Below are 27,786 nucleotides of genomic sequence, written 5' to 3' on the forward strand. Positions count from 1 at the left end.
CTACTACACAACTTAATATCACGTCTCCATGCACCATAGAGTCAGGGTCAATGTAGTTAAGTTGACACAGTGTCAGTGTATTACTTACATTGACTGTTACTCGCCTCCAGGAGCTGTCCCACAAATACCCCACACTGACTGCTCTGGGCACTGTTGTGAACTCTGTTGCCCAGGGTCAGGTGGAAGCCAACCCCTAGTCCATTCCCGTTCCCTTACCCCTCTCCTGCCCCTGCATAAAGCCCCATGAACTTTTGAAATTCCTTTTCCTGACTGGCTGGCTTGGTGAGCATATCTAGCAGCTCTCCATTGTTGAGTGTAACTGCCCAGCTGACCATGCCAGCTACATGCTGCAGATGTGAGGAGGTATTGAATCTCCTGGGCTCCTGGTGAGAAGAGGTTGGGCAGGCTAAGCTTTAAGCCAGCTGTAGAAATGTGGACATCTATGAGCAGATCACTTAGTGGATGCAGGAGGAGAAGTGCTACAACAGGGACCAGCAATAGGGCCACATGAAAGCCGAGGAGCTGTAGCAGGCACACCATAAGGCAAGCGAGCAGAATATGAACCTGCATGGCATTGGGATGCCAGCAGCAGCTGCGCTCTCTCTGCCTCTCTTACCCTCTGGAGTGAGACATCAGCTAAAATCATCACCTCCTATAGAAAATTATGCCAAGATTCAGTTCCATTGCTGCCTATGAATATATTCAGGCCTCTGAGTTATTCCTCCCTCATTTCACCGACCATCCCCTCTACCTGTCAAGGGCCATACTCACTATAGCTGATGCTGTGACTGGCGCTATGCTCTATCAATCCCAAGCAGAAGTGAGAATGTACTGCATTCAACTTTTGGGGATCAAGGGGAGTGAGTTATATTGAGTTTTCAAACTGAATTGTCATGTTGTGAAAGTTTGTGTTTATTTTTTCCTTTTGATTTTCTATTTTGTATGCGAGAGAGAGAGAGAGAGAGAGAGAGAGAGAGGTTACAAAAAGGTTAAGTTTTCATTTCTGATGTGAATACATTGACACTGGTATCTCTATGTGTTGTATCTGCAGCTGCTGCCTTTGCAGCTTTCAGGGTCTCTCCCTCCACACCTGTGAAATTCCTGAGCTAGATAAAGAAGGAGAAAGAAAAGGACTTGGGATGACAGATCCTGCAAGCCAGTGCTGCATCAAAGAACTGAGCTCAGGGCCTGGAGAAATCACCCTTGCAGGCAGAATAGAGAAGGAAAGAGTGGAGAGGAGAAAGGCCTTGGAGGAATCCAAGCAGGAAAAGGAAAGGGAGATGCACCAGCACATAATGGGGCTTCTGAGGCATCAAAATGAGATGCTGAGGACTCTGGTAGACCTGCACATTCAACAATTCCACGCTCGCCTCCCTCTGCAGCCCATAGAGAACTCAATATTGGGACCTCCCTCTGCCCCTCCTCAATATTCCATGTGGCATCAGGGGCTGCTGCACTACCCCTACCAGTCCATGCTGGGATTAATAAAGACAAACACAGCTGCACATACACTGAACTTGTGAAAGCCACAACCTGAAGTTCTGTTCCTTAAGTTTCTTTTTTTTTTAAATTTACTGGTTCATCTTATTCAATACAATTCTATTTTTGAGTCCAGATTCATCTTTTTTAGTTCACAACATATGCTGGCTGGTGATGAGCAAGTCTGACACACACACCAATTTCCTGTTACTTCATTTTGTTACAGAACACACAACATAATGCAAAGACATTAACAGGTGTACTGACAATTTATATTCCTATATACAGAGCATATCACTACAAGATTCATTCATGCAAAAAAGAGAAAAGCCAGCTAGAGCACACTACAGCAACACACACTGCTCTAACTCACTATTAAAATGTTCTTTCAAAACTTCCCTGAGCAATATAGCTCTGAGCTGAACAGCTGATTTAAAAAAAAAGCTATTGGAAGAGCTCAAATTCAGCAGAGAGCTGCTCCAACTTTTACCCAGGCAGAAACTTTCCCCCCTTTGCTTCCAGATATTATGCAGGACACAGCAGGTAGTTATCAACATTGGGATATTTTTTCCACTGAGGTCTAATCACATAAGTAAACACCACCAGCAACACTTCAAATGACCAAAGAGACATTCAGCTGTCATTTCACACTTGGAGAGCCTGTAGTTGAAGTGTTCCTTTGTGCTGTTGAGGTGGTCAGTGTATAGCTTCATGGCCATAGGAGCAAGGGATAGACTAGATCTCCCAAGATCACTATTGGCATTTCAACATTTCCAATGGCAATCCACAGGTTGAGAAAGAAAATCTGTTTGCAGCTTTCTGAACAATCCTGTGTTCTTGAAGATGTACATTCCCTGACCAGCTCACATTGCCGTTGGCAAAACATCCCCAGTGATCCACCATAGCTTGCATAACCACAGAAAAACAGACCTTTCTGTTGATGTACTCTGTGGCAAGGTGATCTGGTGCTAAGATAGGTATATGCATGCCTTTTATTGCCCAACTACAATTTTGGAAATCCGGTATTGAAAAAAAAAATCCATTATGTCCTTCACACTAGCAATTAATGGCCCTACACACTTGCATGACAATGGCCCCTACAGTGGATTTCCTGACTCTAAATTGATTCCCAACTGATGTGTAACAATCTGCCATTGCTAGTTTCCACAATGTAACCGCCATTTGCTTTTAAACTGTCAGTAAATCTCTTATTCTGGTGTCCCTGCGCTGGCAGGCTTTGGTGAGTTTGGCACACAGATACAGGACAGTGGCCTTGTGCATCCAAAAATTCTGCAGCCATTGCTTGTCATTCCAAACCTGCATGACAGTGAGATCAAACCAGTTGGTGCTTGTTTCTCAGGCTCAGAAAAGGGGGATTCAAAGAGCAGTACAGAGATATGGACAGAGAGGTTTCCTGGTGATCATCTCACACAGAGTGATTTACTCATCAAAAAATAAAAACAAAACATTGCATATCTGTCATTTGAATTTCAAATAGTAATCCACATCAATTTGATGACAAAGCCTGACTAAAGAATTTATTTAGACACACTATGGATACTGTAATGCAAATATTATAAAACACAATATTGGATAGTATATGTGATGAAGATTTTTTTGTAATTAAACACAGGAATTGCCATACTGGATCAGACACACGGTCCATCTGTCCCTATATCCTTTTTCCAACAGTGGCCATTGGCAGATGCTCCGTAGGAAGGTGAAACCTCCTAGCAGACAATTGTGGAATAATTTACCCCCTGACAGAAGTTTCTTTTTCACCGCTGATAGTTGGTGGTTGGCTGAATTCCTGAAAACTAGGAGCTGAGGAGTCAAGGTACTCCAGATGTACTTCATGGCAAGTTTAACCTAAGCTCTCAGCAAGACGCATGGATTGAAAAAAATAGATTCATGAGAACAGCAAAAGTAAATTCTGTGGTAAATGAAAGGGGCCAGATAAAGTACATTTAATACACTCTTTACATCCTTTACCACATTTTGAATACTGTCTAATGAACTGTCGACATTTATACAGCTAGTGAAGATCTCCAAACCTTGGAATCTTCCTGAACTTTCAGCCTCAGTGTTACACAATGCAACATTAATCTGTGGAACTCATTTTTATACAGATGTAGAATATTCTTACAGTAAGATACTTAATTTGTAGGCCTTTAAATCACTCCAATATAAACTTCTTAGTTAACGATTCTAGGCTGTTTTTTGTACTATCCAAAACACTCCACAAATATGGAATTGAGTGCTATTACTTGTTCTTGTTCCTCCTATTGAGGCGAACATAACTCTCTAAGTAATGTGTAATGACTTTTGGTTCCAGAACTGACAGGAATTAGCAAGACTTCATGCCTAACTTGTTTTTTCACAGCTGTTTAGGAAAAGGAAAAATACCCTGACAAGCTCTCACTAAAATAGAATCCGAATTACTGCTTGACATGCATGATCAGGTTAGCCACAATGTTTCCTTCCCCCATCACTACAGGCAAAAGCACAAATTGTTAAGAGTTGGATTCTTCAAACATTCCCACAAAGATGCAAAGTGATTTACTCGTCAAATCTATATCAAACCCATGTTGCTCTGTGAGGACCAAAAACAAAAAAAGGAAAAGGATTTGCCACACAGATGCATACAATTTGTCTCCTATGGAGTGTTGATTTCTGATCTTTACAGTCCCTCTTTCAAATACAAAAAATAAAATTAAATTAAAAAAAAAGTGATGGCTCTAAAATGAATGGAGGTTTTCTTGTTTTCATTTCATTTATGAAGCATGGGCTAGATTGTGCCTTAAAGGTAAAGGCCTAATTTTGGGCAGATGAGGAGCCACACTACTTTAGAAAGGAATTACTACATCCAAGAACAATATTTAATACCTTGCACTGCCTTTCAGGAGAATGTAGTTTGGCTTAAGCTTCCTTTTATGGAGTAAGCAAGTAGGGTGACATGGCCTGCCTCATCCCTGCTTAGGCCTTTTGGAATGACTAGTGTAAACAGGGCCCTAGGGAGGGACCATCCTTGCATTCAGGAGGAAACAGGCCTGTAGTTTTGCCTAGCCCTTTCAGAAGGAGCACACATTTGTGAATCTGCATTATGAAGCAAAAAAATGTTTGATTCAGTAAAAAGGGAATGAAGCAAGTTTTGCTGGGTTTGATTTGTAAGTGATCTGCTCAGTTTGTAAAGTACCTACTATCTAAGTCAGGGGTCGGCAACCTCTGGCACACGGTTCGCCAGGGTAAGCACCCTGGCAGGCCGGGCCAGTTTGTTTACCTGCCGCGTCGGCAGGTTCGGCCAATTGCGGCTCCCATTGGCAGCGGTTCGCTGCCCTAGGCCAATAGCGGCAGCGGGAAGCGGCGTGGGCCAAGGAATGCCCTGGCTACGGCTTCCCGCCACCCCCAATTGGCCTGGAGCAGTGAACCGCGGCCAGTGGGAGCCGCGATTGGTCGAACCTGCTGACACAGCAGGTAAACAAACTGGCCAGGTCTGCCAGGGTGCTTACCCTGTGCGAGCCGCGTGCCAGTGGTTGCCGACCCCTGATCTAAGTCGTGGAATAACAGTGCTCTGGCATAATGAGACGATCATTGCTGAATAAGATAGTGATGAAATTTAGGTTCCTTTCTTATTTAATATAATCAAACTCCTTTGCTCAAGTTTACTTTATGTATCTCCATTGAAAACTTGCAATGAGGCAAGTTGCATGTGATAAGAATGAAATAGTAGCAGTGCACCCACTTACATCACCAGGAAATTGAGATAAGTTTCATTATCTCATTGTGGCCCTATTTGTTTCATTACTATGATTTTATACTATGGCATATTTAACCTTTAACTACATGGGTTTGAATAATCTGTGATGTTAGAAATGAACTTTCACAACATTTTTATGACATTTTAGTCTTAATGAGATATAAAATGAGTTGCAAGTCTGTGACATTAACAACAACCCAAGGGCAAGGGGCATCTTGATATCTGGTCATGAATTTCAGAAGACTTCACAAGTTCTAGTGTATCCTAATTCTTTAATGTCATGAAATGTATGTAACTGTCATGCCAGGTATCAATGAAAAGCTCACAACTCACTGGTTATTAATATTACTATGTAATGTAGGTGCAAGCAACCGATGCAAAATTATGGACATAAGCTGAAATTATAATTCTTATAGTATGTTTTCTAGCCAAGCAGTAATTACCCCTCCTTAGACAAAGGAAGGTCATTTCCCTTCCTGGGAGTTACAAAGTGTTTTGAAAGACAATGTGAATGTATTTACAAGCCAGCAAGGGTTGAAGGCAAATCTCATGCTATCATGGCAGGGAATGAGATTGACAAATCACATATTTAATGTTCATTCACTTGCTACAAAAGGGTCAGAAACAAAATAATTTTTATTTTAGCAGACAACCCCAACAGGGGAAGCAGCAACAGGACAGACTCCATGTTACCTACCTCACAGCTGGAAATACACTTTTCTCAGGAAGTATCCTGTGGGGAGGGATAGCTCAGTGGTTTGAGCATTGGCCTGCTAAACCCAGGGTTGTGAGTTGACTCCTTGAGGGGGCCACTTAGGGAGCTGGGGCAAAAATCAGTACTTGGTCCTGCTAGTGAAGGCAGGGGGCTGGACTCAATGACCTTTTGAGGTCCCTTCCAGTTCTAGGAGATTGGTATATCTCCAATTATTACTATCCTTCAGAAGAATCCATTTAAAAGATTCACTGACCTGTAAAAGAGAGGCCAAGAAACCACAACTGATCTATCTTTCAGCTAAAACAATAAAAGGTACCAGCCCTTTGACTTTGGAGGATAGATCCTGACCCAGGAGTTCTGTCAGGCATCTGGATAGAAATGTGTGGTGGGGATTTTACCTTGAACCAGGTCTAGCTCATTACATTTTAGTTACTAGAAAGTGTTTTATCTTTATTTCTCTTGTAAACATTTCTGACTTTAATCCTTACACATGCACTCTCTTAAAATTTCTCTTTAGAATTAAACAAACATTCTTTATTTTAAATCTCAACCAGTTCAGTGCGCTCTTGAACTAAACTGCTTGGTAACTCCAGTTAAACAAACTGTTAGATGCTGACTCTTTAAAAGGAGCAACACATTTAACATTCCTCTGATTGTTCCAGGACAGGGTGGACATTTCAGAACATGCATTTTGGGGAAAGTTGGGTTTGGGAAGAGTATGGAGTCACCTTACCAGTTGTTAACCAAAGCTGGTGGAGACCAGTGGAAGTCTGTGGTATTCAGGCAGGCCTCAGGATCCAAAAGTGTTGGATCAGCCCAATATATAGAAATAGCATATGTTTGTTGCTGACTGAGGCAGAGAGCAACAGTAGTAAAGATTTAACGCATGGTAAGGGTAAGAGGTGACAACTCTTCACTCGTTTGGATTGTACCCCTAGAATGTAACCATGTCATACAAAGCTGTATCAGATTGTCAAGGTTCCTTCCCCACTCTGAACTTTAGGGTACAGGTGTGGGGACCTGCATAGACACTTCTAAGCTTAATTACCAGCTTAGATCCGGTATCGCTGCCACCACCCCCAAGCACTATTTTTTCTTTGGGTAGTCTTGAGGGACTTAACAAATTCCCTGGTGAACACAGATCCAAACCCTTTGGATCTTAAAACAAGGAGAAATTAACCATCCCCCCCCTCCTTTCTCCCATCAACTCCTGGTGGATCCAGATCCAACCCCCTTGGATCTAAAAACAAGGAAAAAAAATCAACCAGGTATTAAGAAAAATGCTTTTAATTAAAACAAAAAGAAAGGTAAAAGAAAACCCTCAGAGAGATTAGCATACCAGCTACTCTCACAGACAACAAATTCAAAACACAGAGCATGTTCCCCTGGGCAAAACTTTAATACACACAAGAATACCCAAATTTGATAATTTCCTTAATGGTACCAAGACAAGTTACAAAGAAAATAAACAAATATATTTATCCCTTTTTAAAACTTACTACTCTGATAAGAGGCTGGTTCCTTGATCTTTTTCACTCCAGCTGAAACTGAAACTCTAAACAAAGGAAAACTTCCCTCCTTCGGTTTGAAACATCTTGTTCCCCCATTGGTTCCTCTGGTCAGGTGTCAGCTAGGCTAGGTGAACTTCTTAGCCCTTTACAGATAAAAGAGGCATTAACCCTTAACTATCTGTTTATGACACAGATGATAGATTATCTTTCATCAAATAGCAGGAATAGAACTGCAGAGACTAGAGAGAAATTTGCAAAAAAAGAATAAGTCACTATAAAGACATAGTAGCTTTCCTTTATGTTTTCTTTTATCCTAAGCCTATTAAAAACTGCACTGAAGTTTCAACAGAAAACAAATGCATCACAGATAAATGATTAAATCTTTCTCAGAATGCAAAGTAGTAAAATGTTGGTTTCAAATATGAAGTGAATCTGCCCCTTCTGAGAAATTCATTTTAAAATACAGTTCCCTTCAGTAATTAAGCCAGACATGAGTGTACCTTTCTCACTGCTACTAAACAACTTGTACAGTAGTTCATATAGTCTACTAGTTAAACAGTTTTGCTCTAGCTGAGTTCTCCTTTTCCCACCACATATTAGACTCATTACGTGCTAGAATTCTAAAGTGCTATGTCTGTTTGCTACTAATAATTGTAACGGAACCTCAGTTCACATATTTCTTGTACTTTTTTTAAATCTATATCTTTATCACATATGCATTAAGCTATACGATGAAAATATGAATCTCGAAATCCAGGGTGAATGATAATTTCCTTTATCCATTATTCATAAGACAGTTCCTCTTCTGTGTGGAGTTTCAACAGTGCTTAATTTGGCTTCACATTCCAAATAGCATATAAACCAATGGTGCATAGCGAGAAGAAAGTAATGGACCAGTGTTAATTGCTGGCAAGCATTTGCAATAGATCTGGGATAACACAGATTTTTAAAACATAGTTAAAAACTGACAAGGAAGGTTTGTTTAGCTCATTTTTAAGCTTTGAGCTTAATGTTCTCCAAAAATATCTATCCTTACTGTGACTGATTAGGTGTATTTTTTATTAAAGATTATTAAGTTAGTAATTGGTATTTATTTAATTACATTGTTAAATTGAAAGCGAATTTAATTTCAGATTTTAATTAACTTTACCTACTTACTACATCAAATCCCAGCATTTAACAACTCACTAATTAAAAAGTTATAGCCAACATGATCCCAGGATTTGTCATTTTCAGTTAAGATGTTTCACTAGTTTTTCCAAAGAGGGACCAATTGCAGAGGTTCATACTCAGGCAAGCACCCAAAGGATTTTCATTAGTTTGCCTGAGATAGGACTAAAGGACTTGGTCCATCTAGTGTTTCTCTCAAGTTTTTAATTTAAGTCTATCATCTGGTTGTGGAGAAAGAAAAAGGTAGCATTTTCGCCCACCCCTCTGCCCAATAATTAGGGAAGTAGTAATTGTTTAAAAGGTCATACACCATTTTGGTCTTCAGCTTCATCAGATCTCACAAGAAATAAAAGTCTGAGCAAAGTCAATACCTGATTAAGAGCCATTGTGCTAGGCACTGGACAAACAAAGGCACATTATAAAACAATCCCTGCCCCAAAGACAAAAGACATAGGAGAAAGAATGCTTCCCTCCAACCAACCTGTATGACCTCTCTCTATTTGGATCAAGCCCTGGCCAGGTTGGTATGATGAAATCTCTATCTTGGACTGGGACCAAGAAAGCTGAGAGAGTGCAGCGTCCAGGTCTGATGAAAATATTAGTTAGAATTGTGTGACAACCTTATATCAATGGCTCTGCTGGCCAGAATATCTCACTATCCCCATGTGAACCACTGATGTTCACAACCTGACCCAACCAAAAAGTCTACTTTTGCTGTTTTAAGTCAAGTTCCCCATTTCTAAAGTCAAAGTCATTTTATTAGTACTTCAAACATATCTAGTCTCAGCCAAAACTCAGCTGATATCTCTAACCTTTTTCACTCCTAAAACTCCTTCAGAACCTTGGCAACTCTACCAGTTCCCTCTGACCAGAGGGTCACCCCTCCTACACACTTCTATATCCTGGTGAATTTCACAAATCACACCTGCCATAGCAAGTCAGCAGAACTTGGCAGCTGTAGGCAGGGTTCTAATTCAACTCAATAATATGGGTCAACAGAAGAGGCCCACATACTTTGAGTTGTAGAGCACCCTACTTGGTTATATAACCCTCCCCGCTCCTATCACCATGTTCCCACTAGGAAAGAGAGACTAGAATCCAGCTCAACTTTCCCCAACAATCATTTAGCTCCCAAAGATTCCATTTAGGATTAGAAAAGAAAGAAAAACTATTCAAGAGCAATTCTATGTACTCCTGCCAGGGTCTCAGTCAAGTCAGCAGAAACTTGGTCAACTGTATCACAGATTGTCAGTTGATCTAAAGCGATAAGCATGGACAATAGGCCTTTTTCCATTGTTATGAAATGAGTCAGCAAGAATAGTGTCATACCATCACCATACTATAATCAAGCCTGAAGCATTTGTTAGCAATAACTACAGGAACTCTGGATATGTACATGGATAACTAGAATATCCAATCTCTTTTGGAGTTTTGCTCAGTTTGTGGCCTCAGAGATATCCTGTAGGAATGAGTTCCAGTGTCAAGTTACATGTGAAAAATTAATCTTATCCATTTTAAATATGCCAGTGCAATTTCACTGGATGTCCCTTTGTTCTTGTGTTTTGAGAGAACAGAAGCTCCCCATTTACCTTCTCTACTGCATTAATGATTTTATACACTTTTATCAAGTCCCCCCTTTTCGTCTATTTTCCAAAGGTAAATAATGCCAATATTTTCCAAATTTTCAAGAGAGTTTTTCCATGCTTCAAATCATTATATCCATCCTTCTTTGACTGGGTCAATATCCTTAGGGAGACTGGGTGAGTAACACTGAATATAGTATTCTCAATGAGTGCACACCATCAAATTATAGCGTGGCATAATGTTGTGTGTTATTCTCAGTATGCAGCCTATTATCTGATTTTCTTCCCCCTCCCTTTTTTTTTCTTTTCTTTTTTTTTTTTTTTTTTTTACTGCAGCTGCATAGTAAGTCTTCTGAGTTTTCCACAGTGACACCTTATAATTAATTAAGAATCCTGTAAGGTGTATATGAAGTTTAAATTTTTTCACCTCTAGTGTGCACTACTTTGCCTTTACAAAACTGAACTTCATACACTTAGATCAGTTCAATTCCTCTGAACTTGTTTATAACCTACATAAACTCATCTGCAAACTTTGCTACTTCACTGCTCACCCCTCGTTCCAAATTGATTAAACACCAGAACCAATGTAGAACCTTGAGGCCCCAGCATTGTTAACCGTTTGCTATGACAGAAGTTACTATTTAGTCATACTCTTAGGTAGTTCTTGATCCATGACAAGACTTGGCAATTCATACCACCTTATCAGAAGCCCAGAAAGAGAAGATTAGAAACAAGATAGACAAGACTGACCAAAATCAAAAGATGCTCCCTGAAGCATGGACCTAGTGCCATTAATACATTAGTGTCATCCTAAAAAAAAACACATTTCATCTACTTGCAGAAGTGTTGAGTGCCTTGGGTCTATCTTACTGGTAAATGTCCAAATCTTCCCCAGCATCTCAAACTTGGTGAGTATAGCTGGCTAAAAAAAAAGCCAACATGCAGCTTTTCCTCTCCTCATGTCATTCTGTCTCTAATAATACCAAGAGTCCTAGGAGAATCCAAAGGAACTTATTCACAAAAAGTTTGAAGATGTGTCACAGCTGGAAATATTAATCTGTTTCCAAGTAATCACAATCCATATCCACTAAATTGTCCACCCCCTGCCAGCATTGTTAGACTTTGTAGATGCTTGCATGAAGGACCCTGAAGTCAGAGACCTGGACATCCCCAGTACTTGACTGAATTTTTGTCCAGTCAACTCATCTAAGTAATCTGATGTGCAGCAGAATAGCCTATACACCACCCGTCTCACCAATTTCTACCCACGATAAGACTCAAAGCAAGATGGACACACAGGAATCCATTTTTGGACATGGATATTTTTTATATATTGCACCAGAATATACAGCTACATAACCTTTCCCAGCTCACAAGAATGGCCATGAGTCAGACCAATGGTCCATCTTACTCAGTATCCTGTCTTTTAACAGTGGCCAATGCGAGATGCTTCAGAGGGAAGAACAGAACAGGGCAATTATTGCTTGATCCACTCCCTGTGTTCTACCACCAGTTTCTGGCAGTTAGATGCTTGGGAATATGCAGGGCATAGCATTGCATCCTTGATCATCTTGGCCAATAGCCACTTATGAACCTACACTCCATGTATTCATCTAATTCTTTTCTGAACTGCATTATAGTTTTGCCTTTCACAAGATTCCCTGGCAATGAGTTCCACAAATTACTTGTACACCATGTGAAGTAGTACTTCCTTATGTTTGTTTTTAAGCTTGCTGCCTATTAATTTCATTGGGTGACCCCGGTTCTTCTGTTATGTGAAGGAGTAAGTAACATTTCTTTATTCATGTTCTCTACATCATTCACAATTTTATAGACCTCTAGCACATACCCCCTTCTTTGTCTCTTTTCCAAGCTGAAACATGCCAATCTTTCTGTTCTCTCCTTATACAGAAGCTGTTCCATACCCTAAATCATTTTTCTTCACTTTCTGTGTATCTTTTCCTATATATATATATATATATACATATACATACACGCACACATATATATACACACACACACACACCTCTACCCTGATATAACGCTGTCCTTGGGCGCCAAAAAAATCTTACAGCAATATAGGTGAAACCACATTATATCGAACTTGCTTTGATCCACCGAAGTGCATAGCCCCCCCTTCCCCCCAAGCACTGCTTTACCACGTTATAGCTGAATTTGTGTTATATCGGGTCGCAGGTGTATATATTTTATATACATATATTGAGATTGGATGCCCAGAACCATACACAGTAGCTAAGGTGTGAGTATACTATGGATTTATATAGTGGAATTATGATATTTTGTGTCTTATCTATCCCTTTCCCACTCTGTCCTAATGTTTGTGGGGGTTTTTGGTGGTTGCTGCTGCACATTGAGCAGATGTTTTCAGAGAACTATCCACAACAACTCCAAGAGCTCTTTCTTGAGTGCTAACAGCTGATTTGGAACCCATCATTGTGTGTGAATAACTGGGATTATGTTTTCCAGTGTGCATTACTTTGCATTTATCAACAGTGAATGTCATCTGCCATTTTCTTGCCCATTCACCCTGCTTTGTGAGATCTCTTTGTAATTCACAGTCATCTTTGGACTTAACTATCTTGAGTAATTTTGTATCATCTGCAAATGTTGCCACCTTACTGCTTTTTCCAGACAATTTATGAATATGTTGAACAACATTGATCCCAGCACAAATTCCTTGGGGACACCACAATGCACCACTCTTCATTCTTGAAACTGACCATTTCTTTCTAGCCTTTGTCATCTTTTAAATCAGTTAATAATCCATGAGAGGATCTTCCCTCTTATCCCATGACTGCATACTTTGCTTAAGAGCCGTTGGTGATGGACTTTCAGAAAGCCTTGTAAGGTACAAGTACACTATATCCCTTGGATCACCCTTGTCCACATGTTTGTTGATCCCTACAAATAATTCTAATGGATTGGTGAGGTATTTTTTCCCTTGAAAAAAGCCATGTTGACTCTTCCCAATATATTATATTCACCTATGTGTCTGATAATTCTGTTCTTTACTATAGTTTCAATCAATTTGTCTGTTATTGAAGTCAGTTTTACCTGCCTGTAAGTGTCACGATTGCCTCTGTAACCTTCTTTAAAAATTGGGATCAGATTAGCTATCCTTTAGTTATCCAGTACAGAAACTGATTTAAATGATAGGTTGCTTACCACATTTAGCAGTTCTGCAAATTTACGTTCCTTCATTGGGTGAATACCATTTGGTCCTGGGTAACTTACAGCTATTTAAAGTATTGATTTGCTCTAAAACCTCTTCTATTAACCCCTCAATCTGGGATAGTTCCTTTGATTTTTCACCTAAGCTCAGGTGTGGGAATCTTCCTCACATCCTCTGCAATGAAGACCAATGCAAGTAGTTCATTTAATTTCTCCACAATGGCCTTGTATTCCTTGAGTGCTCCCTTAGCACCTTGATCGTCCAGTGGCCCTACTGATTGTTTGTCAGACTTCCTGCTTCCGATGTACTTAAATTTTGGCTGTTTGTTTTTGTGTCTTTTGCTAGTTGCTCTTAATTCTTTTTTGGGCTGCCTAATTACATTTGACTTGAAGAGTTTATCCTCCTTTCTATTTTTCTCTGTAGAATTTGATTTCCAATTTTTAAAAGATGCCTTTTTGCCTCTAAACACTTCTTTTACTCAGTTGTGTAGCGATGGTCACACTTTTTCCATCCTCTAAGTGTTTTAGTTTGTGGTATTGTAATAGGGTCTTTGGTAGGCCAAGGGCCCCAGACGTTAGCATTCACTCAGGCCACGCCCCGGGCTCTGACCCAGGGTCCTAGAAAGGGTCAGCAGTGTAGCGTTTGGCCCTCTGGGTACCTTCCCTAGGTCACTTCCTACCACTGCTTTCCTCACTCAGCTTCTGGTCCCAGATAAGGAGAAAAGGAAACCAAACTGCCAGCTCACACCCAGGGAGGCTTCTCCAGCCCCTTTTGGCAGGAGCCTTCAGGGTAGGTCTGCATTCCTCCCCAGCCTCCTCCTTCTGAACTGAGTTTTCAATTTTTAACCCAGTCTCCAGTCAGAGCATGCTCGGAGGGGTGGAGCTAGCTGGACCCATTGTAGTCCTTTAACCCCTTTCGTCCCAGTGTGAGGTTTGTATATCCCATTACAGGTACATATTTAATGTGAGCCTCTATTATAGTGCTTTAAAAAAAATTCTATGCAGTTTGCAAGCATTTCAATTTTGTGACTGAACCTTTTAATTTCCATTTAACTAGCTTCCTCATTTTTGTGTAGTTCCCCTTTCTGAAGTTAAATGCTACTGTCATGGGCTTCTTTGATATTTTCCCTCCCACAGGGATGTAAATTTTAATTATATTATGGTCATTGTTACTGAGGGATTTAGCCATATTCTCCTCTTAGACCAGATCCTGTGTGCCATTTAGGATTAAATCACTAATTGCCTCTCCTCTTGTGGGTTCTAGGACTACCTGCTACAAGAGGCAGTCATTAATGGTGTCTAGAAAAGTTCTCAGCATCCCATCCTGAGGTGACATGTACCCAGTCAACAGGAGCATAGTTGAAATCTTCATTATTATTGAGGTGTTTTTTTCATTCTTATAGCATCTCTAATCTCCCAGATCATTTCACAACCACCAGCAAAACCATCCTGGTCACGTTTGTGGTAATATATTCCTATGACTATACTATTATTCAAACATGGAATTTCTATCCATAGAGATTTATGGTAGAGTTTGATTCATTTAAGGTTTTTTACTAGCTTTGTATACTTTCTTTCACAAATAGTGCCAAGGTCCCACCAGGACAACCTACTGTGTCACTCATATTTTGTACCCTGGTATTACCATGTCCCATTAATCATCGTCATTCCACCTAGGTCTTTCAATGCCTATTATATCAGTCTACATTTAATGCTATGCTTAATCAAGTATCCATCTGAACAGGACAGGTATAACATGCAGCTAGGTCTTTTCTACAAGCTAAGTGAAGGGTCTCATTTATGATCAGATTAAGATGTCCAGCTATCAGTTATTGACAGTACACTTAACTTCACAAACTGAATAGGGGCTCTGACAGCTTATGTCACCATCAGACAAGGTGTATTGGACATCTACTCTCTCAAATAATTCCTGCAACTTGCCTTCTCCATGCCTTTTCTGACAGGAGTCTGTAGGGACAGTAAACTCAAGTCCCTGAAACCCATTCTTTCCACTTGTTCTTACCTCAGCCTACATGTGCCTTTTATACCTCACAATTAAGATTTACCATGTTCTTAAAAATAAGCTAACATTTACTTAGTATGTATTAACCTATTAAGTCTAAATTGAATGCACTGTTAAGTGTATTCAGAACATTTCATTTAGAGTGTTAGCCTTTTAACAAAAGAGCTTTTAGTTCCATGCTGAATTTAATGTCTACACCTAATTATCACGAGTAATGGCATATGCCAGAAAAATTGTGCAATTTTTTAAATTGTTATATTACTTTAAAAGGAGCATATGGATATAGATCTATTTGTTGATAATGATTTATTGCAGTTCAAACTAAATGAACCAGGAGAAAGAATCGAAATAAGAAAAAAAACATAGTTGCTGATTCAAATCTCACACAGTCTGTTACAAACATTAGCTTTATGTGCATAAACAACAAGAATTTCCAAAGTAGACTGTGTTAGACTTGCAAGTTAATTTAGTTTTAAAAGTCATTGTAATCTGTGCTTTGCATATATTTGTATTAATTTAAAATTAAAATTATACACTAGTATGTTTTCAGCATTCTGTAATCCTCCCAATTTTTGGTTATCAGTGGCAACAAGTATCATCTTTGATCATTCAACTATGCAATGCCTGCTGTCAGATGCGCCTGTTTTTTTTTTTTTTTTTTTTGCGCAGAGGAAGAAAAGGAAGACTCTCACAATTGCACATGAAAAATGAGGAGCCAGAAGGTGGTATTATAGAGCATTTTGAGTATAGCAGAATCTAAAAGCCTTGCAAGAGGATTTAATCGTTCTAAAACTAGCTACTAAATATGAGTAATAAACACTGATCCTTTAGAAGAGGCTGTCAGTGTTCTCAACCAGTCATCCTTTCACATTCGGTTTTTACACATTTTTTAAATATTGTCATAACAATAATCAATTCTTAACAAAATCAACAGCAATGTGGTCAGCTTTCAGTGAGAAAGAAAGCAAAGTCCTACAAAAACTGAAAATAAATACTGTCAAGGGGAAAAGCTATTGGCTTGCTGGAATCTAAGAAGTGTTTGAGGTGGTGGAGGACTGCGGGAGAGAAAATGAGTGGAATACAGGATTACTGAAATTAATACTAATCAGCTTACATTCCATTTGCACAGTAAGCTTCAAACCAAATCTTAAATAGGTTACTTGCCACAATTTAGGCTTCTGTGCTCAATGTGCATGCTCGTCAGGCAACCATGATTCGGTAATGAGCATGCCAGATCTGGTGGTCCATCTAGCCTAGAACTCTGTCTGACAGTGAACGGTACTCGATGCTGAAGAGAAAGGTGCAAGAATCCTTATGAGACATGTCTTCGTTAGACAATTAGATCATATTAGACCATAATCTTGAAGAGTTAATACAGATTATGTTAAACATAACTTAGCTGTTAGCATAGTCAGGAAATAGTGTTTATCATCATGCCAACCAGTAGTGGATAAATCCTACTGGAAAATTAACCCATCCATAGGGGAAGTTTCTCCCCAGCCTTAAGTTAGAGTATGGTTTATGCTTTGATGCATGATGGCTTATTTCCCTTCTAGAAAAGATCGTATCTCATTTAGCATTCTCATTAGTCATACAAACATTTATCTCAGTGGTAGCTTGTGGCAATAGATGCCATCATTTAATTAATTGTGCATCATGGAGAAATGTTCAGTCTTACGTTTGTTGCTCTCAGTTTTATTGGATCTACCTTACTAACTGTATTATGAGAAAGGATAAATAGAAGTATCCAACATTCACTATTACAAAAGTATTCACTACGCAATAGCTCTTATATCTTCTAGCTAAATATCCCCCATCTCTTCAAGCTTCTCATGAGGAATTCAGCTGGTGTCATTATTTCAGGGTAACTACACCTGTATTCCTCCTCTGTGATCCCTCCAGACTACCCACACAACATTATTTTTGGCTTCTATTCATCACCTCTCTTGGGTGGAGACCCGTGTCTCTCTCTTTCCTAACCAGGGGCTTTAAGGCTGCACTACTTGCTGCAGTACTCTTTGATATCCCCAGCAAGCCAGTCTTCCTAACATATCAAGTCACTCATCAGTCCTATGGAGCCGAAAGTCCTTCCAACCCTTCTGCAAACGCTTTGGACAAAAGGCCCTGCCTGTTTGCTGGATCAGTTCAAGCTCACCCTTCATACCAAAAGCCCTTTCTTACTCCTCTAGTGTCTGAAAAATCCAGCTCGAACCAGTACATGGAAACCACTATATGGGGCAGTACCTCTCTAGAGCTGTTTACACTCAGTGACTGCCTTGATCACCGCCCCTCCACCCCACACACAGAGTTTTTAGTTCCTGAAGGAGCTGTGGTACTCTTCCCAGGAGCAGAACAAAATCATACATAAACCCTTCATGGATTTAATACTATGGCCTCCAACGATATTGCATGGGGTTGCAATATCGGTCAGTGCTAGAAAAGTTAAAGTAAACACTTAAAACCCTGTGACCACTGAACATTTCAGGAGACATGACAAGATAGGTAGGGCAGCCCCTCATGTTGGGGACTTGAAACCAACTTCACAAGGGTTGTTTTGCAATTAAGGGTATGTCTACACAGCAGCTGGGAGGTGCAATTCCCAGCTTGTGTAAGCATACACATTCTAGCTGTGTTTCAGCTAGCACACTAAAAAGAGTGTGGCCACAGCACCACAGGTGGTAACTCAGGTTATCTGCCCAATCACAATTGGACTCAACCCCCAGCATACATGCTTGAGCAGCCTCTAAGTGTTTGGTGGGTATTTTTTATTAATGCTCAACTTGAAAGGACTGATTTCTTTTTAAGATAGAGGTGCTCAGAACTTTCAGAGTCAGCCTATTAAAGAGGTCTGAAGTTGGGCACCCAAAAGTTGAAGCACCCCCCCCAAAAAATCCATCATCTTTTGAAAATTTAGGACAACAGCCTCACAGATTTCTTAATTGTCAGATACTTGAGACTATTTGTTATTTTTAATGACTGTGTGTAATGGGTTTCATACTTTTTTTTTTTAAAGGAAGTGTTAATTTTGCCATAGATTAAAGTAATAATTATATCACTTTACCCCAGACATATACTTATGGATGCAAAATGCAAGTAGTTTTAAAAGGGGATTTTATGGACTATGGTAAATAACTTATTAGTGGTACATTTGGAATATTACAGTTACACATTTTTTGAATAATTCATAGATCAATATTCTGGAAAAAACATGGAATAATTGTGCATTAACTGTACACCATAGATCAATGGTTCTCAACCAGGGGTACATGTTTTTCTTAAGAACTCTAAAACCTGGAGTTGAGTGATTACATGATAATTTTCTTTTAAAGTCAGTTTCTAGCCCTCATGGTTCTGGAGAAAACCTTGAAAATGTAACTGTTCAAAAACAAGGTGGCACATTTTAAAAAAAAAATCATGATATTTCACCGAGTTCATAATTTTGGTAGTCCAGTCATGATTTTGGAATGCTTGGACTTAGCAATATTGTGCTCATGTCATGTCATTAAATGCTATATAATAATAGATATGTTCAAAGACGCTGAAATAAGATTGCCTGTGCAACTTCAAATACTGCAGTTACTGATTTCTGAGTGCTTGACTTTGGAATCTTAGCAATATATTTATATATTTTTGAATCCAGTAAATAGTTCAAGATGGATAGACTAAATGAAATTCCAATATTGTACAAACAGAGTCTGGAGATAGAGAATAGTTAGTATAACATTCCATAAAAGAGATTATGAAAATGAGATTAAGTAACAATATGAGGGTATTCCATGAACTGCACAATTGTAGAACTGTTCAAAGGTTAGTCATTAACAAATGATGCTTCTGCGTTGTACTTACCAGGTCAGTTTAACGTGCATGAAAATGAAGCTATACAGAGTAAAGACCTGAGAATCAGCCATGTGCAAAAATAGACATTGTTTTGTAAAGATCTATTTAAAAATTTATTTTCTTGAGTTGAACACTTACAGTTGCACTTCAAATTTTCAGATCAAGCAAACTGAACAAAAATACCAAACAGAATTGAAACTTGGAAAACTGCCTATAAGAGAAGTCATACTGGAAGTTGTGAAGGTTGCCCCTTGCAAGAACAAAAAAAGGTTGAATTTTTTTTTAGTTAAGGTTCTATTTTGAAACTTACTCGAATGAAAGGCAATTATTTCATTTCAGTTGGCTTACTCACACAGGAGATGTGATACTTAATCTATATACTAAAAACATATCTCTGCTGTTAATTCTATTGAAGAGAATACAGTGAACATGTCATCACTAATCTCAAGAGGTACTGTTCAAAATTGTTGAAGGAAAGAAAGACAGAAGTCAATAAAGTGTCTTTTTTGACAACAGACCAGCTTCTGATACCCTTTCCTGACACTGAATAGTAATTTAATCCTCGAGCAGTCCCATTAAAGTCAATGGAATTATTTATGGAGTAAAGTGCTAGTAAACCAGAGAAAGTATATTAGATTATGACCCAATATGATCAAAGTGATCATTTTAACATTTATCTCCTGATCGTAACTCTTTTTCAAATTCTTTATGGCCAGGTTAAGATTAGGGGTGGGAGGGAGAGTTTCTTGATCATGTCTACAGGCTAGGGGCCCTGTAGGAAAGCATGCAGTCAGAGTTATCATGGAAAGAATCATTTTAAAGCAGGGTGGAGGAGGGGATAATTGTGCCTCTCTACAATAAGGAACAGCTGATTTTTCAGTTTCCTCTGTGTGTGATCCTTCTGAATTCTAAGACAAAGTCGTGTTATGTTGCAGCCTTCCAACAAGAGTATTTATGTTTTTATCTAATTTACCTGGGTGTGCTGTGAACATAACATATATGATTTAAACACAGCAGTAAGTGGGTTATCATTAGTATTATGTGTTTATAGTAAGCCTTATAAAAACCTAAGTATTGCATCAAAACTGATTGAAACAGATACTTGATTTATTAATAGCTGGTATTTCTAATTACTTAAAGATAATTAGATACTTTAATAGAGTAGAGATGCAAGTATTTGTTTTAATTTATCAGGAGGACTTGTCTACAAAACAGTGTCTGCAGCCATTCAAAATATGTGAACACTATGTTCCATATGATTAAATGTCTCCATACCTGCCTCCAGTAGTCCAAAATACCATTTTGTCTGCAGTATGTCATATTCTTCTGTACCTGATATGGACTGGTCACAAAGCTTGCACACCAGATGGGTTCATCATAAGAATATTTTATGCCTTCCCAGGTATGGCGGAGGTTCATTTAATTAAAGTATTTTATACATAGCGCTGCATAGTGGCTAAAGAGTATAATACAGTTTAACATTCCATTACAGTAACTTTGTAAAGTTGGTTTAGTTCAGTATGCAAGTAAAAATGTCAATTGTTTTACGCCCTTTACTCAAAGTCACATTTTAAAGCACTTAGGAAATGCACAATTTAGCACCTTCATTTGTGAATGCAGTTGTTGCAATTTTCTTACACTGGTTAGACATCTAAATGACAATTTACATGCACAAGTACAGGAACCTCAAAGACACCCAAATTTGTTCTATTTGAATTAGTGACCCCCCTACTAGCTCTGCAACAGTAAACTACAAATGGAACTTAAAAGAAATAGTATGATTTATTATTTATAAGAGCTTCCAAAGAGGCTGGGCACTACTCAGTTCTATTGCTTTCAAAAAGTGCTTGTTGTGGCAGTGAAAGGGAGGAAACAAAAACTTCAGACTTTCACTTTAGCCTGCAATTCATTTAGATGCCATAATAAGGTGGTGTAATATAAGATCATGAATAAAATTTTTGTTTAAATTCCTACAGTCTCCCCATTTGGAAAGTGGAAGATCATTTTCACTCCTTTGCACCATGTTTTGAGATCTATGTATGAAAAGATGCAACAGCTAAGCATTTTTATTAAAATACATTTGTTCAAGTACATTTTGGAAGTTTGCTTAATTGGATTGCCAATATTTACAGTAAGTTTTCAGAATAAGAGGTTTTGGATAAATGATATGTCACACTAGAGAGAATGGTTAAGTTATGTTCAGCTCCACTACTGGATTTGCACTGTTACATTAAGTTTCAGTGTAAGGCAAATGAAGAACACTGTTGGTTTTCTTCAGCCAAACTGAATCAGGCAGTCAACCTACTTCTTTTAGCAAAGTACTTTTGGGGAATAATTTCAACTTGTTTCAGGAAGTACAATTTATGAACAATATATGCAAGTATTTTATCTCAGGGTAAGGTCTCTAAACATTTTCACAGGAGATCTGATGCAAAGACCTTTGTAGTAACTAAGAGTATTTTTAAATAAATTTAGGATCAGGTCCATGTTGGAAATATTTTTTTCTAATTATTCTTTCTAATTAATTTTTCTAATTATTATTAAATAAAAAGCATTTTCTTTATAAGACAACTTCATGACACATTTAAATCAATAACTGGTCTGAGTTTTTTAATTCAAAAAGAAAGAATTTTAGAGTTAGGAACAGAGGGATGAGTTGACTATCCTTTCTAGTGCAGAGGTCTACAAACAATGAGGTGGCATACAACATGGGGTTCCATATCTATACAAAAAAAAAAACCCAAACAACCCACATCTGAACAAAATGTGCAAGTGTTTCACATGGAATCTTGCTTTCAGACTGCCTACATGATGATTTTTTTTAATTGGGTGATTCACAATAAATAATATAATATGCTTCTTTGTTTTTACAAGATAGAAGCAAGACTATTTGATCTGTAAAACTGGGATAAAAGTCTCTAAATTAAGAGAGAGAGATTGCTGTAGTAGTAGTATAGCGATGTCTGGAGACACAGATGCAATCTATTAAAACACCATCCATTCCACAATAGTGATTTTTTCATTCATTGTTTCAAGGTCAATTGTATGGCTGTTACTGAAAGGTAGAAAACACTCCTAGAGCAACGATTTTTAAATGGTCAGCAGCTCTCACTTCAAGATCATATGTCAAGGTCTTTTTGTTCTGGTCTGATACATTTTCCAGCCAAGCAAACAGAAAGAAATGACATAGTCCTGTGCTGGACCACTTCATTCACATGATGCTTCAAGATACGCTCTAGCTGAAATTCTTTGGGAATAAACCAAACCATGCAGTCCACTACTAATATAGTTGAAAGAAGCAATTGTTCAAGCTTTGCACCAAGAGTTCTAGCTATATTAAGAATTTGTGTGTTCAACTGAACACAGTAATGCACTTGTCCACTTTCCTGCAACTTTAAAAACAAAGTGTTTTTGGTGTTATAAAATCAAAGGACTTTGTAATTTGCCAAGGTCTATACAAACTGAACACATTGAATATTCTTTTATTGAGATATAAAATGGGTTATAAGGTATTAACTAGTCTGGAGTTGCTTAATTTATGCCACCTCTTAAAAAAGACAAAAGGGGAAAAAAATCTCTTCATATGCCAATGTAAAAAAAGTGACCTTAAGGACTTTATTTCCCCCTCATGCACATGGCCCACAGAAAAATAAGTGGAACCTAAACTCCCCTTATGGCTTCTATGGTGACTAGGTCTTGTGCTGACCTTCTACTCAGGGGAAGATTTAATTAAAAGAACATTAACTCTACAAATCTAAGCACTCAAATGTCTGAAAATACACAAACTTTAAAAACTTACCCCTTGTGAATATGCATTATGATACTGGGTCTGGTACACACTGTAAGACACGAGTAACTCAGTGTTGTAATAGAACCTGTAATTCCATCATAATCAGTGGAGTAACAACTCTGATTCAGGCCAAGTGACTTCAGTTGTGTAAGAACATATTGTTTCTCAAAAGCAATATAGATCTAAGATAGATCTGCAAAGCAGGAGACTAAAGATGCTCATCAATCCCCTCCCCGCCCCCAGACTGCATAACCCAGGAGTGGGCAAACTTTTTGGCCCGAGGGCCACACTGGGGTTGCAAAACTGAATGGAGGGCCGGGTAGGGAAGGCTATGCCTCTCCAAATAGCCTGGCCCCTATCTGCCCCCTCCCACTTCTCATCCCCTGACTGACCCCCTCAGAACACCAACCCATCCAACCCCCCCTGCTACTTATCCCCTGACTGCCCCAACCCCATGCGCACACACACACCCCTGACAGGCCTCCAGAACCCCATGCCTATCCAACCCACCCTGTTCCTCATCCCCTGACCACCACCACTCAGAACCTCTGCCCCATTCAACTGGCCTCTGCTCTCTGGCCCCTTACTGATCCCCAGGACCCCCCACCCCTTATACAATCCCCCAGCCCACTTACCATGCCGAGCAGAGCAGCATATCTGGCTGTTGCACCAGATGACGCAAGATACTCTGCCACTTTGCTCGGCAGGAGCGAGCAGTTCCGCTGCCCAGAGTGCTGCCTGCATGGTGGTATGGCTGGGGGCAGGGGAGGGGCTGGGAGCTAGCCTCTCAGGCTAGGAGCTCAGGGGCCGGGCAGGATAGTCCCGTGGGCCAAATGTAGCCCGCGGGCCATAGTTTGCCCACCTCTGGCATAGCCCCTTCCTTCTATCCCCTCCTCTTACTTGGCCAGAAAATCCATGAAAAGACATTTTCATTGTAAAACTGTTTTCAGATGCACATAACTTCAACTTTTAACAGTATGGGTTGAAGTTTTCCATTGCAGGTGTCTTTCAAGTTGGATTTGGGGAGTAGGCGGGGAATTTATCAGCAGCAAAAAACAGCAGTTCAGTTGTTTCTCAGAATAAGGTGATGATAAAGTGTTTTGCCAGTGTTACCAATATTCTTATAAACTTTTTAGTGAGAAGTTCTGGAATCTCCAAGCTTTGAAACACGGCCAAATTTGGTGGGAGTCACACTTGTGTCCACTTTTTCCACCATCTCCATTAAAATCTGCCCAAATTATGAGCCCCTAGAAATTCAGCTTGCATATGCTCAGTAGAGACTTGTCAGAGTTTGACAGCTACATTCTCTGAAGAATCTGTGTGTACTGAGAATTCACTATCCAAAGGCTATGCTGGACTTTTCCTGCAATTGTTCCTCCAAGTCACTAGAGGCTGCCCTAGCACAAGAACTAAGAACAGGGAGATGGAGGAGAGAGATTTTAATGTTTTTGACTAGCACCCGGCAGTGAGGGAAAGGAAAAAGCTGTCTGAATAGAATAAACTGATTTTTTTGCATCCGCAGTAGTTTAAAAAAATTGGTTTAACCCAAACCTGAAGATTCAGAACATTTTCTTCGATATTGACGTATCTGTCACAGGTACCTCGACAAATCTTAGTTAATTACGTTTGTTATGCTGTTTGGAGTGGCTCATAACAGAGTACCTACCTCAGGGCAGACTGTCAGAAAACAAGGACAGACACCACAAACTTTTGGTATGTTCTATAATTAGATTTCACCAAGCCAGTAACACATGTGAACTCCTGGATCACTATACCAGTTTTACCAAGGAGTCACAGTCAATCCCCTTAGACTTTCCAGCCTATCTTGCCACCCAGACATATTGGACTTTGTGATAATGGTCACTTAAACCAAAAATCACACCACATCAGGTTTCTCCCAGTCTCAAAAGACTAGTCACTTACCACCCCCAAAATACAAGGAAAAGCCCATGTGGGTAGAGCCACTTTTAGCTTGTTTTCTGTATGAAGAGACAACAAATATGGATGCAAAGAAAGATCCTTTATCTTTGGACTGTTTGGATTCTAACTGAACTAAATGAGAAGATGGAGATCTCCAGAGTTATTCTGCGGGAACTGTCAGTGTACTAGGCCACTGCCACCATTTGGAGTTACAAACTGTGATTCACATGTACATATGTTTTACCAGTTTTAAATCTCTCAATAACTCATTTTTGCTTCGCTAATAAACCTTTAGTTGGTTACTATAGAATTGGCTCCCCAGCATTGTTTTTGGTGTGAAAGCTTGAGTACCAACTGATCTGGGGTATGTACTTAGTCTTTTGACTTCAGGTCACCACACACAATGACCATTCTGATAAAGTCCTTCATTAGCATTCCACAAGGCTTCTTTGATGTCTGATGAGTTATTTAGTTTCAGGGGTATTTACCATGTAAACATTTATTATATTATAACAAACATAAATGAAAAGAATGCATGCAACACCCCATTAGTTTTATGAAGTTTAAATGCCCAAAACACTAATTGCTTTGATCTATACAAATAGACAAGTGAATTGACCCAAGTACACTCTAGCATGACCTGGTCTGCCATCATGACAATGTTTAAATATATCTTTAGGAGCTCATTGTATTGAAAATGCAAACGTTTGCATTACTGTGGAATTGTATACAACTTCTCTAGGAGACATGACTAAGCCTGGGAAAGGCTTGTGCTTCAAGAAACTCTTTGAAACAATAGGTTAGACAAACAAAGTTTAGTCGGATTCTTAAGAAATTCCTGGGAGGAGGGGGGAAGGCAACTTATCTCTGGACCCATCCTTTAGAAGCTGAACCTTAAGGAGAAATGCATTTTCTGCTGATCACTTGTCAAATGAGGACCAGACCAGAAACCCAAACTATACAAGACTGACTCAAATTCACGGGTGTGGTTGTTCTGAGTTATGAACTTATAGCCACAGAAAAAATCTTATGATGGGGTTTGAAGGATCATTCATTTGCCAGAGCCCTTGCTGGAGTTGTGTGTTAATAAGCTTACAAGAGCTCACCACATGTAGGTTCTTTTTAAATATGTTTTCTCTGTAATGCTTGCTTAGAAAGAGATGTGTGGTAACTTATACTTGTGGCAATTACTCTTTTTGAAGGCTATAAACAGTGTAAGCAAAAGCCTGCTTAGGCAGACTATTTGATAGAACATTCACTGTGTGGGGCAGGAACTGAGCAGCCTGCAAATGCCTTGTCAAGAGGCCTTCATCCAAGAATGGGGATAACTGAAGGGGTGGAGTGGGTGCTAGACCAGAAGTGGGCAAACTATGGCCCGTGGGCCACATCTGGCCCATGGGACTGGCTTGCCCGGCCCCTGAGCTCCTGGCTGGGGAGGCTAGCCCCCAGCCCCTCCCCCACTGTCCTTTTTCCTCTCTCCATGCTAGATCATAGAGGGGGAATGCAGATGTAGTTGCCTCAGACGAGGGCAGTGCCTCCTTTATAACCTTTACCAAATGGTTAGAGCTGTCACCTGGAATACAGGAGATCAAAGTTCAAATCCCTGCTATGGTTGATGTGGAGAAATTATTTGAATTTGGATAGCCTACACTGAAGGAGAATCCCCTAGCCACTGGGCTAAGAGAGAGACAGGTGCGGATCTGTCCTATTGAAACTGTACCTCCATATATAGTCATTGGAGCAGGAACTTGAACGTGAGTCTCCCTCATCCCTGGGGAGTATCCTAACTGCCTGGCTATAGTCTCATTCTCTCTTGCTTTGACTCAATGACTATAGAGTTATTTGATTTTGTGTTTGACCCCAAAAATGAAATTTTGTTGACCTTTTCAGTCAGTTGGATTTTTTTCCAATTTGGTTCAGGTTTTCGTCACCAGAAATGCTAGCTAACCAAAAGAGTTATCACACAAATGAAATAGAAACACTGTATGTTTTTAAGCAAGTTTTACCATACAATTCTGAGATGTGATCAATGATGGTCGGACATTCATGGAGTAGTACACGGCACTGTGCAAGATATTATGTGCATATGACTGCATAAATACAATTACTTTTCCATGATGTTCTTTGACAAGCTGAATGTGATCAGGTAATCAGAGACTTATGGATCACTGAAAACAAAGGGTTAACATTGAACTAAAGCAACATTAATTTGTAATTGGATTAAACTAACACCCCAACAGGATGCTGTGATGGGTTGCCCCTGGGATACCACCTGGAACTGAGCCCCCATGACCCAGCAGCCTGGGCTCCTTTTTACACTGTACTGCTGTGACAAGCTGCAAAAACCCTCTAGAGCCTGCATTTTCACCAGCATACTACAGGTAGGGATACACTCACCTGCAGTTACACGAAGGCAGGCTCTCTGACTAGCCCCTGCCTGGGAAGGCTACAGCCAAGGCAACTACCAGCTTTTCAGGCATGCACCCCCTCTGGAATATAAACCCAAAATTTTACCATCTTGCTCTGCAAAGGGAACTATACAGTGCAAGCTCATAAAATTTGCCCCCTTCCTCATTGTGGAGAGGAATATGCAACAGCCTTTTGGCCTTGAGTTATAATTCCCACACACTGCTTTAGATAGTTAATAAACGTATGTTTGCTCTAACTTCAAAAGATAGATGGTAAGTGATAAATGATAGCAAACAGATCAAAGCAAATGACCTAGCAAATAAACAAAAACACAGCCTAAACTTAATATAATAAATGGATGGGATATGAATAGCAGTTTGTCATCGTAAGAGAGGATACA

Source organism: Gopherus flavomarginatus, chromosome 2 (assembly GCF_025201925.1).
Source record: "Gopherus flavomarginatus isolate rGopFla2 chromosome 2, rGopFla2.mat.asm, whole genome shotgun sequence".
Classification (NCBI taxonomy): domain Eukaryota; kingdom Metazoa; phylum Chordata; order Testudines; family Testudinidae; genus Gopherus; species Gopherus flavomarginatus.